This window comes from Panthera onca, chromosome B1, assembly GCF_046562875.1.
Source record: "Panthera onca isolate mPanOnc1 chromosome B1, mPanOnc1 haplotype 2, whole genome shotgun sequence".
In the NCBI taxonomy this organism is placed as follows: domain Eukaryota; kingdom Metazoa; phylum Chordata; class Mammalia; order Carnivora; family Felidae; genus Panthera; species Panthera onca.
In genome coordinates, this window is record NC_138342.1 from 25,348,238 (window position 1) to 25,361,778 (window position 13,541).

The 13,541-nt window shown below is 38.6% G+C and overlaps 1 protein-coding gene across 7 annotated transcripts in view; it reads left to right on the forward strand.

Annotated features, from left to right (window-relative positions):
* PCDH7 (protocadherin 7) overlaps positions 1 to 13,541 on the forward strand; it is a 422,251-nt gene that overhangs the window by 170,614 nt on the left and 238,096 nt on the right. The gene's annotated exons all lie outside the window — the stretch shown is intronic.

The window sequence follows — 13,541 nt, forward strand, 5'->3', positions numbered from 1 at the left end:
CTTTGTGTTACAGCCTACTAAATCAAAACAGTCATTCAGTAACTTCTAGTATTTTCTATATCTGCCCTGAAGTGTTTTTATTTGAGAAATCACTTCAAAGTTTAGCCAATTAGTTCACTATATGTGCTGGTTAGGCCGTAATGGGAAATATCTTTTCAGCTTGGTACAATCAGCCCTCAGTCCTGTAATGGTCGCCTTTACTGATCCAACTCCAGAGTATATTGGAAATGTTCTCTCTTTCCCCCCAAAGGTACATTTGTAGTTCAACCTTAATAAGAAAATTGAGAAGTTAAGTGTCCCGATTTGTGGTGAGATAAATATACATTAAAAGTAGAGTTCGGTCAAATTGGCTTAACATGTTTCTATTTTCTAACCATAAAAGCAGCCTCATGGGAGAAACTCTACATGAAGTGAACCATAAATTGCATTTGAGAAGGTTTTTGGTTTTGGTTTTGTTTTGTTTGGGTTTTTTATTGAGACCTGCGAGGGAATTTAAAAATCAGTGGAATCTGAAGGTAGTTGTAAATTTATGCCTAGCACTTACCCTCTCAGGGGCTCAGTTTATTCATCTGTTAAATATGGTGCCAGGCATGGGATTGAGTTAGGTCACACATACACACAAATATTAGGATTTACTGGATTGTCTAACTTAAGTCTCTTGGCTATGTTCTAGGATGTAAGTGTTCCCAGTTTTCTCCCACACTAGAGATTAGTAGTTTAGACTTAGAGGAATTAAGAATCTTGCCTTGTATCATAGAGCTCGTGAATAGTAAAGCCAGTGTGAACAAAGAAGTGATCCAAGAAACGTTTCTGAATTGCTATTGGAATGAGAATGTTTAGGTATCAACTACCAGTCCAGGGTTATTTTCCCACTAAGAGAATAGGTGAAATAATTATGATTTGAGGAATTCAATCTCCTTCCTCAAATTCTCTCAATCCTCAGATACACCATTCTTGAAATTTACACCGCTTACAAAAGATCTTCTTAAGGCACAAAGGATTTTAATTAGGTTAAGACACTGTGTTATCTGAAGGGAGCAACATACCATTTATAAGGCAATACATAAATAGTCTGGTTACCATTGACATAGGTATTCACAAATCAGTGCATGGAAATCACAGAACAGAGGAAGGGTGATTTGTTCTAGATGGCTGATGCAGTATATCAGCGGAATGATTCGAGATTATATGGGAGAAAAAGAATGTGAAAAAAATGGCACAAGAAATGTTCAAAGAAGGAAAAGGTGGTAAAGCCATGGTTTTAGGAATGCTTCATAATGTGATGGCATTATGTATGGGGATTTCCTAGTCCTAAAAGAGGAACTAAAATATAATCATATGGAAATAAAGTCAGAGACAGCAATATGCATTTGAAACATGAAAAATAGAGCTATCATCAGCCATACAAGACTAATTGCTAATTGAGGAACAAAATAGGTCTTACATATCTCATGGTACATATTAGAGAACTTCTTTTTTTTTTTTTAATTTTTTTCAACGTTTTTTATTTATTTTTGGGACAGAGAGAGACAGAGCATGAACGGGGGAGGGGCAGAGAGAGAGAGGGAGACACAGAATCGGAAACAGGCTCCAGGCTCCGAGCCATCAGCCCAGAGCCCGACGCGGGGCTCGAACTCACGGACCGCGAGATCGTGACCTGGCTGAAGTCGGATGCTTAACCGACTGCGCCACCCAGGCGCCCCTAGAGAACTTCTTAAAGATGAATTTTCTTGTATCTCTAATGACACATTGGTCATTCCCATACTAACTAATAAATAAACTCCATTAGTCATCTTGTTTCTGAATAAAACCCCAAGTATGGCTGATTTTAATTACAAATTACTTTCTCTAGAATATATTATAGCTTTACAAAAATAACACCCAAGCCAATTTTTCCCAAAGTAGATAAAGTGAATGATAAGAAGCACTCATTTTAAGTTTTTCTATAATCATTTTCAAAATGTAGGTTATCTGCTTCCAAAAGGATTTGAGATATTTTATGACAAAATACATAATGAGACTATTAAAATAGAAATAGTACCTCAAAAACCACATAGAGAGAATGAGAAAATACACCTACCCTACTTGGGCCTACAAATATATGGTAATTGAGTGCTGAGATTCTTGGTAGCCAAGGTAGATTGAAATTAGGTTGAATCCGGATGGCCAACAGGCACATGAAAAGATGTTCAACGTCGCTCCTTATCAGGGAAATACAAATCAAAACCACACTCAGATACCACCTCACGCCAGTCAGAGTGGCCAAAATGAAGAAATCAGGAGACTATAGATGCTGGAGAGGATGTGGAGAAACAGGAACCCTCTTGCACTGTTGGTGGGAATGCAAATTGGTGCAGCCGCTCTGGAAAGCAGTGTGGAGGTTCCTCAGAAAATTAAAAATAGACCTACCCTATGACCCAGCAATAGCACTGCTAGGAATTTATCCAAGGGATACAGGAGTACTGATGCATAGGGGCACCTGTACCCCAATGTTTATAGCGGCACTCTCAACAATAGCCAAATTATGGAAAGAGCCTAAATGTCCATCAACTGATGAATGGATAAAGAAATTGTGGTTTATATACACAATGGAATACTACGTGGCAATGAGAAAAAATGAAATATGGCCTTTTGTAGCAACATGGATGGAACTGGAGAGTGTGATGCTAAGTGAAATAAGCCATACAGAGAAAGACAGATACCATATGGTTTCACTCTTATGTGGATCCTGAGAAACATAACAGAAACCCATGGGGGAGGGGAAGGAAAAAAAAAAAAAAAAAAAAAAAAGAGGTTAGAGTGGGAGAGAGCCAAAGCATAAGAGACTGTTAAAAACTGAGAACAAGCTGAGGGTTGATGGGGGGTGGGAGGGAGGGGAGGGTGGGTGATGGGTATTGAGGAGGGCACTTTTGGGATGAGCACTGGGTGTTGTATGGAAACCAATTTGACAATAAATTTCATATATTAAAAAATTAAAAAAAAAAAAAGAAATTAGGTTGATTTCCCATTTTATTTTAAGATCAAAGTGAATTGTCAACCTTGCTGACATAGATACTGAGCCCTATTACAAAGTAGTGTGGGATGTAGTCCAAGCATAACTATTCTTTAAGTTTCCCAGGTAATTCAAATATGCAGCAAGAATAGAGAATAGCTGACTTGTGTAGGACATGGCAGGAAGGTTTATTGGACTTTTAAAAAATTACTTAAGGGAGGTGCCTGAGTGGCTCATTCAGTTAAGTGGCCTAGTCTTGGTTTCGGCTCAAGTCACTATCTCCCGGTTTCCTGAGTTCAAGCCCCATGTTGGGCTCTGCCCTGGCAGCATGGAGCCTGCTTAGGATTCGCTCTCTCTCCCTTGCCTCTCTGCCTCTCCCTCACTCATGCTATCTCTGTCTCTCTAAAAAAAAATTAAAAATTACTTAACCTCATATGGTGAAAGTACATATCTTTTTCTTTACAAGGGGCTTAAATGTAACCATAAACTACAGATGATTTCCAATGGAGTTCAAATCTGAATGTCTAATTATTAAGCCCAAGGAACCCATGAAATACACTTATCAGAAGCGGCTAAAATAATTGACTTTTTTCTGCTAAGGACTTGGTTTTTTTTGTTTGTTTGTTTGTTTTGTTTTTGTTTTTTGTAATCCAGCTTTGCTTTTCTTTCTTTTTTTAATTTTTTTTTCTTAATGTGTATTTATTTTTGAAAGAGAGAGAGACAGAATATGAGTGGAGGAGGGGCAGAGAGAGACAGCGACACAGAATCTGAAGCAGCCTCTAGGCTCTGAGTTGTCAGCGCAGAGCCCGATGCGGGGCTCGAACTAATAAACCGTGAGATCATGACCTGAGCCGAAGTCGGAAGTCTAACCGACTGAGCCACCCAGGCACCCCAGGTTTACTTTTCTTTTAGCTCATCTGTGTTAGATTATGGTTTAGTTATACCAGTGCTCTTATCAATATATGTGGAAGTCTAATTCTCTGTTTATCAATTTCTCAGGGTTCAATGAAAGCCAAGCTACTGCTTGGTGAGTAAGAACCAGACTGTGGATCACTTAGCAACTGTGTGACTGTGGGCCACTTACCTCCATGGGCATCGGTTTCCTCATTTACTCCGTAGTGCTATTGTGACAATTAAATAAGCTTCAATGGACACATAGTAAGCAATCAATGAGTGTTAGGGAATATCACTATGCATTTTAAGTGCAGACTCTTTGTCAACTTTATCATTAGGGAGGCTTTGTCTTCTTTCAATATGTTCCAGGTGATGTCTGCTACCAATTACTGATTACCCCCTAAAGTGTTTCTCTTTCTATTGATCAGTTGTTGGAGTGTGTTAGTCTCTTGCTTAGCTGTGTTTTACTTCAGGGTTCTCTGTCAGACTGGTCAATGATGACATATGCCATCCCTAGGTAATTCATAATCTTTGCAGATAAATAGTGGTCATTAAAAAAACAGAAGTTAAACACTAAAGAGAGACTGAGAGTGAGAGAGAGAGAGAAAGAGAAAGAGATGTCAAAACTATGTTGCTTCCCCCAGAATAGGAGTTAACTTAATTACATAGCTTATTATTAATGTTATTTCTTAACACATCGGATGCATATAATGAGATCCAAGGGGCAGGCGCATCGCTACGTTGAACGGTTTAATATGCTATAATGAATTTTACAAACTATGAGTGGCCAAAAGTGTTATCCTTTTGGCACTTCTAAAGTGAAAATTAAGAAATCACTGAAATAATGTGTACAAATGGCAATGTGTATGAACTTGTGGGGGAAGAAAAAAGTCAGAGCCCTGAGGAAACCATAAAATTTAAAAAAAAGCAATAAAAATATTTTTATACTCACTAAGTGTCTTCTAAAGGTGAAATGTAAAAATACTGAGAAAGCCAAATTAGTAGTAGTAATAAAATATGATCGTCTTACGACATTATTTCTCATGGACCTGGCTTGTTTTTCTGTCTTGCTTAAAAATGCCCCTTATCTGTAAGTTTAAGAATTTAATCATTTCTCTCAAGGAAGTGGTAAATGAAGTAAGTTGTTCTTATGGCATTTAATATTGAAATTATATATGACAAATATTGGACATCTAGGTTGCATTTTAAAATTATGACCGAAAATTAAACTCTCGTCAGTGTTTCCGACTACCTGTCATACTGTATATGAATTACTTTTGAGGCTTTACATTAGGGTCAAGTTGTGAGGCTTCTCATTTCCCTAAGGAATCATGAAATGCCAACAAGCTTACTTATTATTTATTGGTGAATTTATTTCTCTTTTTTTCCTTTGAAAAGCTCAAGTTATTACACAAATAATTCATCTTCCTAAAAAGTTTCTTTAGTGCACCTATATAAACCAGAGAGGAAACAAGAAAGAAGGTAGCAGACAAGAGGCAATGTCTACAAATATGGTAACTACAGTTTGGTACCAATTAGGATTTATTAACTCTCCCAGTGTAGATTAGACTATTCTTGAAAATCAAGACACTCGTTATCAGGTTTGCTTGTTTGTTTGTTTGTTTTTTCATGCTAGCGTGGTGGGAGACATTTATTTCTTCCAAGTTCATGGATTTCTTTTGTACTTTTATCAGCTCCCTAAATCTTTGGCCCATGGACACAATTTTGGACTCAAGTCACAATTGTCATCTGTAGAACACTCTACAATGTAAAATCTATTTTATAGATTTTATCTATTACATATCTGAGATGGACTTGGATCTTGCTTGCATCTTTAAAATGGAGAGATTATCATTTAAATTTAGGGGCGCCTGGGTGGCTTGGTCGGTTAAGTGCCCGACTTGGGCTCAGGTCATGATCTCACGGTCCGTGAGTTCGAGCCCCGCGTCAGGCTCTGTGCTGACAGCTCAGAGCCTGGAGCCTGTTTCAGATTCTGTGTCTCCCTCTCTCTCTGCCCCTCCCCTGTTCATGCTCTGTCTCTCTCTGTCTCAAAAATAAATAAACGTTAAAAAAATAAATTTATAAAACACGAATGGTGGCTCAGAAGAATTAAGTCAGTGGCCCAAAGTTGTTCAACTTGGAGTTGAAATCAGGAAAAGAAATTGTGATATTCTGCTTTAAAAGTCTGTGGACTTCCCCAAATATGATATCCAATTAGCTATCCAATAAGAGAGGACCAAAATATAAATTTGAAGTGTTTTTTCTTCAATTGTATAAGTGGACAGAGACGTAGTCTGCTTCCTTTTTTTTCCTGTGTATTGGTGTTTTCACTGTATTAAAAGAATGATAAATGTGAAAATAGGGTTATAAAGATGATTTTAACATTTTTACGCTTGCTGAACACTTTCAACATAATATATGTAACATAGTGTATTTGACTGTTTTATAAAATAATTATTGGAATGACATGCTGGCGCATTTGGGTGGCTCAGTTGGTTAAATGTCTGATTTCGGCTCAGGTCATGATCTCCCAGTTCGTGAGTTTGAGCCCTGCACTGGGTTCTGCACAGACAATGCAGAGCCTGCTTGGGATTCTCTTCCTCTCTTTTTCTCTCTCTCTCCACATCTCCCACTTGCATCCCACCCCCACCTCTTTCTCACTGATTCTAAATAAATAAACTTAAAAAAAAATAGAATGGAGGAGCTCCTGGGTGGCTCCGTCGGTTAAGCCTCCGACTTTGGCTCTGGTCATGATGTCGCAGTTTGTGAGTTCGAGCCCTGCTTCGGGCTCTGTGCTGGCAGCTCAGAGCCGAGAGCCCACTTTGGATTCTGTGTCTCCCTTTCTCTCTGCTCCTCCCCTGCTCACGCCCTCTCTCTCTCTCTCCTTCGAAAGTAAATAAACATTCAAAAAAAAAAAAAAATAGAATGGCATGCTAATTCTCAATATCCTATAGGTGGGGTGATCTAGGAATGCAACACTAATGTGCATTTGACTGATGATTCTAACCCCTTTCGTAAATGTGAAACCAAAGCCCAAATGCTTCACTTCTATTTCCTCCCCACTACACCTCAGGTTCATGGTTCACCCTCTAAGTTTCCTATTGTGGGCTATGACAAATTACCGAAAATTTAGTGGCTTAAAACTATGCTAATTTGTCATATACTTTTTGAGGTCAGAAATCGAAAATAGGTCCTTCTGGGCCAAAAATAAGGGTGTTGGTGGGTAGTGTTTATTCTGGAGGCCCTAGAAGAAAATCTGTTCCCTTCTCAGCCTTTAACAGCTTCTAGAGGCCACCTGTATGACCTGGCCTGTGCCCCTTTCTTCTCTGTTCCAAGCTATCAAGGGTGAGGACAGTTCTCACATTGCATCGTTCTGATCTCTTTTTCTGCCTTTCCTATTTTTAAAAAATCCTTGAGATTACATCAGACCCACCCAGGTAGTTCAATATAGTCTCCCTGTCTTAAGGTCAGTTGATTAGCAACCTTAATTCTATCTAAAATCTTAAATCCCCCTTTGCACGTCAGGTTGCCTCTTCACAGTTTCCAGGGATGAGAATGTGGACATCATCAGGGTCCATTTTTCTGTCTACCAACACCCATATCCACTGATTTTTTTGCAGTCATATGACTTGCACTGAGAGATCAAAATTAGCATACGGGCTTTGAATACATTTTTTCCTTGGACGTTTTATGGACACTGGTAGCCTGTCTTTTGAACGAAGTGCAGGTAAGTGAGATAAAACAAGTAAGCTGGCAGGAATGGCAGAGAAAATGAGTTCACCAGGGTAGCAGAAGGTTCACCTGTGTAGAGACTGTTCTGGCTCAAGAATGAGGTTTCAACTGAGTTTAATAATTAAACGTTTAAGTAACACTTCAGAGCCTTACTCCGTGTGTCTCTCTTGATTCCTGTTAGACATTGTAATCCATCCAGACCAAGGGATGCTATTTAAGGGCACAAAACTTCATTCCATAGGATGGGAAAAGTAAATGTTTTTAAACGTATATAGTCTCCTAAACAGATTGACCAGGTGCAGTTTGGATGAAGTGTCTAAGATGGAAAAGGAAAAAGGAGACGAAAATTCCGGAGCATCTGTTTGAGTGCATCTTAAAATGAACATTTCATTTTCATTCACTTCAGTACGGGAGAACTGAGTCGGGCGCTCGTGAGGCAGGCTTCTATCTGTGCGCCTAAGCTTCTATGTATTTTAGGAGGTAGCTTCTGAAAGGCTATTTTTCATCTTTGTTATTATTGTCTATTTGTTCATTTATGTTTTAGTAGCTGGAAACCTGAGCAGTTTTCCTGCGGTTCCACTTGGTTCTTCAGCATTGCTCCCTTGAACTGCTACAGACTAACTCCAACTGCGTAGCATAAGACATAGGTTTATCGACTTCATTCAGCTGCTTCTGGAACCCCATGGGTGTGTAGAGTGGTCATGCAAAGCAACCGAGCGGCATGTGAACTGAGCTTTTGATGCTTATCACAATAGCAAAAGAAAGGAAAACGAAAAAGGAAAAGAAACCTCTGCTTGCATTCTGAGTGCTTTTGCGTGATTAATCTACGCGTGCCCAACTGAGCCTAATGGCTGGATTTGCAGTATGTAGATTTTTCAGCACAGTGGTGGGCACAAAGCAAGTGCTTAGTAAGTCTTTGTTGCATTGAATGTCTTTGTGAAGACAGTATTTTTCTCATTAGTTGCTTGTCAATATTCTCTTTTTCTAAGTAGGACTTCCCCCCTCCTGCCTTCCTGCTTCTCTGTGAGTGTAAACATAGAAACTTACAAGGGACTGTGCCGAGTTTCAAATAAAGTAGGAAGTAGGAGGTGCAACCCAAGCGTGGCCCAGGATGCTTTCGCCATTCTGTTCCATACCAACCTTGCCAACCCCTGCTATTTGACTCACACCTTTGAGAAATGAATGAGGTGTCACAGTTTTCAGCACACAGTAGGGACTCAGCATTTTCATGTGGTTCAGTGAAAAGGGAATCACAAAAGAGGCGGTTTCAGAGGATAGGTGAGATTTTAGGCAAACATATTCCAAGGAGCTGACATTTCAGATGAATGTCTTTACCTTTTCATGAAAAGTGGTAAGCCTGAAGGAACCTTCCCATTTTTGTAACTTTTCAGTAAGGTAATTGACTAAGATGTTGGATTATTATGCATATATTTGTTCATGATCTTGATTTGGTGAGGAAATGCATTCCAAGATGCATTCGTATTTGCAGGCAGTGTTCTAAGGAATTTCTTAATGGGTGAGCAAAGTCTACTTTACAATCGCTGATTTCAGCCATTGATTCCCTAATCCAACACCCCCAGCTTCTACAGTTTCAGAGAATTAAGAAACGGGAAAAGATATTAAATATCTTCTGCTATAACTTCTTCATTTTAAAGTCAAACATACTAAAGTTGAAAGATTAGTCTTTTCCCCATATTTCACACTTAATACCAGAGCCAGTACTTGAATCCAGTTCTGATTCCCCAGGTACGAGTTATTTCCAGGGGCGCCTGGGTGGCTTAGTCGGTTAAACGTCTGACTTTGGCTCAGGTCATGATCTCATGGTCTGTGGGTTCAAGCCCTGCATCGGGCTCTGTACTGACTGCTCAGAGCCTGGAGCCTGCTTCAGATTCTGTGTCTCCCTCTCTGTCTCTGCCTCTCCCCTGCTCTCTGTCTCTCTGTCTCTCTCAAAAATAAGTAAACATTAAAAATTTTTTTAAAAAAGTTATTTCCTTTTTTTTTTTTTTTTTTTAATTTATTTATTTTTGGGACAGAGAGAGACAGAGCATGAACGGGGGAGGGGCAGAGAGAGAGGGAGACACAGAATCGGAAACAGGCTCCAGGCTCCGAGCCATCTGCCCAGAGCCTGACGCGGGGCTCGAACTCACGGACCGCGAGATCGTGACCTGGCTGAAGTCGGACGCTTAACCGACTGCGCCACCCAGGCGCCCCTAATTCCCCAGGTACGAGTTATTTCCAGGGGCGCCTGGGTGGCTTAGTCGGTTAAACGTCTGACTTTGGCTCAGGTCATGATCTCATGGTCTGTGGGTTCAAGCCCTGCATCGGGCTCTGTACTGACTGCTCAGAGCCTGGAGCCTGCTTCAGATTCTGTGTCTCCCTCTCTGTCTCTGCCTCTCCCCTGCTCTCTGTCTCTCTGTCTCTCTCAAAAATAAGTAAACATTAAAAATTTTTTTAAAAAAGTTATTTCCAAAAAGGACAAGAAATATTGAAACATGTCAATAAATGACAATTGAATATAAACTATTTTCAAGGCACTATCGTTGAAACGGAGGTATAATGGATAAATATTGCTTATGAGGATTTTACACACTACTTGAAAAGTTCACGATAATATTTAAAAATGTCAATACAACAGAAAAGTTGTACTTTTTACATTTAAGTTTTTACATTTTTATATGGTTGAAAAAAATTTAAAAATAACACTTCACAGAATGTGGAAATTATATGAAATTCAAATTTCTATTTCCATAAATAAAGTATCATTGGAACATGGCCATACGCATTCATTTATGTATGTTCAGTGGCTCTTTTTGCACAACAACAGCAGCATTGAGTGGTGGGGGCAGAGACCCGTGACCTGCAAAGCCTAAAATATTTACTTTCTGTCTCTTAACAGAAAAAGTTTGCTAATCCTGGACCAGGTGTCTATAGACAGTAAATAGAGCAAAAGATAGATCAAACAATCGTGTCCACAGTGTACAGGACCCACAATTTGTGTTTGAGAGCATAATACCTATTTTAAAAGTTTTAGAAAAAAAAGTTTGCATTCATTTGCTAAGAATTTTAGGCTTTGGCTATTCTGTTTCCTGCCATTTTTCATGAGGGGGTGGGAAATAGGAGATCCATTTGTATTTTTAGATTAGAGTAGTTCTTGAGTAAATACTGAAAGTCACTAACTTTTTTTTCTCATTTGCAAAATCAGAATATAATATGACCCATGTAGGGATGAAACGAGGAGAAGTGATAGCAGGAGTAAAATAAATAGTACCTTTACAGTACGTAGCGGCCACTATTTTAATATTGATATCACTGTTCCTTTGCAATATTAGGTAGTTTATTATCTACTGGACTAAGAATTATAAAGTATCATCTGCATCCTCAACCTGTGTAGGACAAACATAAACAATAATGTCAAATATGTAATTACATGCAAGTCAAAAGAAATAAATACAGTTATTTTATTTCTTCCCCAATGAGCATTTTAATTAACTAGTCCAAATGTTTCAACATATTACTTTTTAATATCCTTTCACCTGCTATTGACTTGAAAGAAAGAAAAACTGTTTGAAGTATGGAAAAATACTGAGATGTGAGCCAGAGAAGATGCCCCTAAAAAGTTTAAAAGACCTGGTTAAAGTTCGTTTGAAGGTCCTGCCAGACGTATTCCATTTAAGGCACTATGGAATCCTAGATATGTCTGTGCGGTGACCATTGACGTCAGTTGAAAATGTTTGCAGATTAATCAAGTACCTGTGCCGTTGCAAGAAAGATCTCACAGACTTAGCTAGATCCTCTTTAAAAATAAAATGTAGTGTTCCTTATGAATGCTGCGATGTTCTGCTCCATGCCTGTTTCAATGCTTTACGACTGACAAAGAGAGTCATTAGAAGTCTGTTTGATGGACGTAACTAAGTGAATTGGAAAAAATAAAAAAGCCTTTTCAGCCCATTCAGAAATAATTGATATGACTAAGACAGCTGTATGTGAGTTCCAGATAAGGAGACAATTTATGAAAAACTATTGAAGCTAAAAAGGAAGGTGCAGATTTAAAGTTCTCAATAAAGTTGTCTGTAAGACGCAGAGCAGTATTCAATAAGGAAAGATTTACCCTGAAGTTCTTTCCACGGCATCCTTAGGGTCTTATCCTCTTGCAAACGAAATCCCCATAAACATGGAGTCACTAGGTTATCAGAAGTGGCCTTCGAGGGGGACAGTTCCTGCACTCTTCCCCGAGGTTATGTTTTCTCTTTACTGCAAGTAGTGTGTACAGCAGGATATTTCTGAAGTTCACCTCAGTTGTTTACCATTTTCTAAATTGGCCACTGTCCTATCAAAGAAAACAAGTTTTTACTGTGCAGGCTGTAACTCAGAAGATTTTGCTAATGCAGGTAGAAGGCAAATACCTTTGAGAATGTCTGATTATGGGCCATAAAATGTGCTTTGATTCTATGATAGTCACTTTTTAAATCAATTAACAATTAAGAATGAATAATAAATATCCATCTACTTGTGAATGTGGTCTCTATTGCTTTTCTTGGGAACTGTCAGTGGACTTCATGATTTTTTTAATGGGTAGCACCTCGTAATGTCACATATATTTGGCAATTATTGAATTCTGAAAACAAAATAGCATATTCGTTTCAAAGTTAATTTTCTCAATGTTTCAAGTTATAAATGCTACATGTTATTATGCCAGTGCTTTCAAAAAGGGAGTGGTTTTATGAGTCTCTAAAATTTAAAAAAAATTAATGAATCTGCAAGATGAAATAGAAATTGTGGTAGTTATCATACCTTTAGTAAAACTTGACATCAGCTTTCTAGATAGTAAAAACAAAACAAAACAAAACTTAAAAAAATTTTTTTAATGTTTATTTATTTTTAAGAAAGAGAGAGGAGATAGAACATGAGCAGAGGAGGGACACAGAGAGAGGGAGACACAGAATCTGAAGCAGGCTCCGGGCTCTGAGCTGTCAGCACAGAGCCCAACGTGGGGCTCGAACTCAGGAGCTGTGAGACCACAACCTGAGCCGAAGTCGGACACTTAACTGACTGAGCCACCCAGGTGTCCCAAAACAAAACTATTTTTAAGAAAATTCCTTCAATCATCTTATGAATGTGAAATGTATTGACCTGACCTCCTTTGAACCTTCTGAAGAAGAGTAGGGTGATATCTGGTCCCAGCTCATATTTGAAGTAGAAATTCTGGTAACATCTCGTGTGACCTGTAAACCTGTTATATTGCCTAGATTTAGGTTTACTGTTTGGCAATTTGTGTTATCAGCTATAGAGATGCAATTTTAGAGAAAAATAATGAATCAAATGTTCATCACATTTTCCCTTCATGAATGCTTTATGCCCATTGCCATAATGTCATTAGAATGCAAGCTTTATTTCTGTAATCAAGATATAGTCTAGGGGCTCCTGGGTGGCTCATGGTTGAACTTCTGACTCTTGATTGGGGCTCTGATCATGCTCTCATGGCTGTGAGATCGAGCCCTGCATTGGGTTCTGTGCTGGGTGTGGATCCTGCTTGGGATTCTCTCTCTCTTTCTGCCCCTACCCTTCTTAAATTCCTTTCCTCTCAAAAAAAAAAAAAAAAAAAAAAAAAAAAAAAGGAAAAAAAGATAAAGATAAAGATAAAAATATAGTCTAACTCCCTTCCTCATCAAGCAGGTTATATTTCTCCTAATCCCAAGTTTACTGATATATCAGTTCTAACATCTGTTCACATTTTCCAGAAAAAAAAGAGTATCAAAAATATTAAAGAGCAAATCATTTATTGAATACGTTACATTGTGTACCCCACAGCACCGAATTTAAATCCTTATTTTCTGTGTTTGTCCTTTCCAGTCTGTGAGATTAATCTTATAGGGAAATGTTTACTGCATTCACACACCTCTTACCCCAGGACTCATGAGCATTT